Source organism: Chrysochloris asiatica, unplaced genomic scaffold (assembly GCF_000296735.1).
Source record: "Chrysochloris asiatica unplaced genomic scaffold, ChrAsi1.0 scaffold00002, whole genome shotgun sequence".
Taxonomy (NCBI): domain Eukaryota; kingdom Metazoa; phylum Chordata; class Mammalia; order Afrosoricida; family Chrysochloridae; genus Chrysochloris; species Chrysochloris asiatica.
The window spans coordinates 19,332,358-19,335,117 of NW_006408520.1; the positions used below are offsets into that span (position 1 = coordinate 19,332,358).

At 35.7% G+C, this 2,760-nt stretch overlaps 1 protein-coding gene and 1 pseudogene across 1 annotated transcript in view; both read right to left on the minus strand.

The window, feature by feature from the left end:
- The window catches only part of CCDC18 (coiled-coil domain containing 18), a 209,898-nt gene that overhangs the window by 151,156 nt on the left and 55,982 nt on the right, over positions 1–2,760 (minus strand). The window lies entirely within an intron of this gene.
- LOC102822092 overlaps positions 537–2,760 on the minus strand; it is a 3,839-nt pseudogene continuing 1,615 nt past the window's right edge.

The following is a 2,760-nucleotide window of genomic DNA, read 5'->3' on the forward strand; positions in this document are numbered from 1 at the left end:
ACATCACTGTTCCCATCAGTAACCCTACTGAGGATTTTCCCAATCTCAAATTCTGTCATCTTGACTACACTCATAAGGGATTATTTTTCTCACATTTTTTGTTAGTACCAGAATGTTCCATAAAGAAACAAGTTACATATTTGTCTAAAAGGAAAGGTCAGTATATCTAATGGCTATTACATTAACCAATTAATGAATGAACATCAAAAAAAATGCTCATTCTTATGTTAACAAATTGGGATTATAACAAAATAAATTAAACTACAACTTTTGCCATTTACTTAGTGCTTACATTATTTAAGATATCAAAATGTCTTTGTATAACTCTCCATTTTACTTTCAAAAAATACTTCATGTCAACTCTTTGTTCCTACTACAAACTGAGAAAATCCCCATCTAAAAATATTACAAGAGGTTAAAACGGATTTAAGAACTTTTAGACTCTGAAAAAGAAAGTATACATTTCCGATGTATACTTAAATTACAACTTAGTTTTTTTATTCTGTGACATAACTTCAATTTAAATGTAACATAGTTCAATTAGTTTCTTTTTTTAAGTCAGACGCAGACTTTCCTGCATCAGGACTCTTACTCCGGATTTCTTCTTTCAAATTTTCTGGAGTTCGAGGAATTTGGTTCCTTGTTAAGAATGGGTTAGAAACCAAGGAATCAATCAACTCCTCCAATTTTACTTCTTTTCCTTCAGAGAGCTTTGGTGAATCAGATAAAACTGCCTTAGCAACCTCTTCTACTAGATGATCTTCTTCTTTTTGGAATGGATCACTTCTCTTGGCTGGCAGGGAACCCCCAATTGCACCACTTTCTGCATTCTTTTTAATACTTGATGATGGAGAGTCTCCTTCAAATTCTAGTATTTTCTTGGAAATTGTTTCATTTTTCTCTCTGGGAGGGCTTATCATCATGGCCTTTTCAAGAAGTATAACACTGTTTCTGTCTGATAATGAAGCTGACTGCACCAGAAAGAAGGCAAGGCTATTGGCTAGCTCGTTTACAACTTCTTGAGGATAACCCTCTCTTCTACCATCAATTTCCCTGTTATCTTGCTTAGGTGTATCTGGAAGGGAAGCAGGATACTTCAAAAGAATACTTCTTGCATATACTTCTTCTGAGGCAGGATCGAATGAAAGGGGAAACATGGGTGGTAAAAGATCCACAGCTAGAGTAAAACCTTTAATTAGACTGAAAGGAGGCAAACCAAGAAATTCTTTCCACTTCTTATACCATTCTCCCTGCTTCTCAAGAATAGAATGTCTTACAGTTGTAAGATCTTCTTTCATTTTATACTTCATATGCTTCAGCTCTGAAATTGAATAACTGTTAAGAGGTTCAATTTTCCAGCCTCATAAACATTTCCTATGAGCAACTGACACATTTGTTCTTCAATTTTGAATTCAGAGATCACATGAAGAACAGATTTGATACATTAAACACTAAACACCAAAGACCAGAAGAGTTATGGGATGACATCAAGAACATCATACTGTGAAGAAAGCAAAAAGTCATTTAGAAGACAAGAAAGAAGGAAAAGGTCAAAATGGATGTCAGAAGACACTCTGAAACTTGCTTTACAGAGTAGAGATGCTAAAGCAAATGCAAGAAATGAGGAGGTCCTAAAGCTGAACAGAAAATTTCAAAGATCAGCTCGAGAAGATAAAGCCAAATATTATAATAAAATATGCAAACATTTGGAACTAGAAAACCAAAAAGGAAAAACACACTCAGCATTTCTCAAGCTAGGGAAACTGAAGAAAAAATTCAAGCCTTGACTTTAGTTATTGAAAGATTCTCTGGGCAAATTATTGAATGATGCAGAAAGTATCAAGAGAAGATGCAAGGAATACACAGAGTCACTGTACCAAAAGGAAATGGTTAATGTTCAACCGTATCAAGAGGTAGCATATGATCAAGAGCCAATGATAATGAAGGAAGTCCAAGGTGCACTGAAGGAACTGTCAAAGAACAAGGCACCAGGAATTGATGGAATAAAAATGGAAATCTTTCAAGAAAGTAAGGCGGCACAGGAGGCACTCACTCATCTCTGCCAAGAAATTTGGAAGACAACTATCTGACCGACTGATTGGAAAAGATCCTTATTTGTGTCCATTCCAAAGAGAGGTGACCCAACAGAATGCGGAAATCATTGGACAATCTCTTTGATATCTCAAGTGAGTAAAGTTTTGCTCAAGGTAGTAAATACAGAAACGGCTACAATCATACATTGACAGAAAACTTCCAGAGGTTCAAGTCGGATTCAGAAGAGGCCGTGGAACAAGAGATATCATTGCTGATGTCTGATGGATCTTGGCTAAAAGCAGAGAATACCAGAAAAATGTCTACCTATGCTTTATTGACTATGTAAAGGCTTTCGACTGTGCGGATCATGACAAGCTATGGACAACATTGTAAAGTATGAGTATTCCAGAACACTTAACTGTACTCATGAGGAATCTGTACCTGGACCAAGAAGCAGTTGTTCGAAGAACATGGGAACACTGAATGCTTTAAAATTAAGAAAGGTGTAAGACAAGGTTGTATTCTTTCACCATACTTATTCAAACTTATTATATTCATACTTATTCATACTTATTATATGCTGAGCAAATAATACGAGAAGCTGCGTTCTATGAAGAAAAACATGACATAAAGATTGGAGGAAGACTCATTAACAACCTGCAACATGCAGATGATACAACCTTGCTTGCTGAAAGTGAAGAGGACTTAAAACATTTACTGATGAAG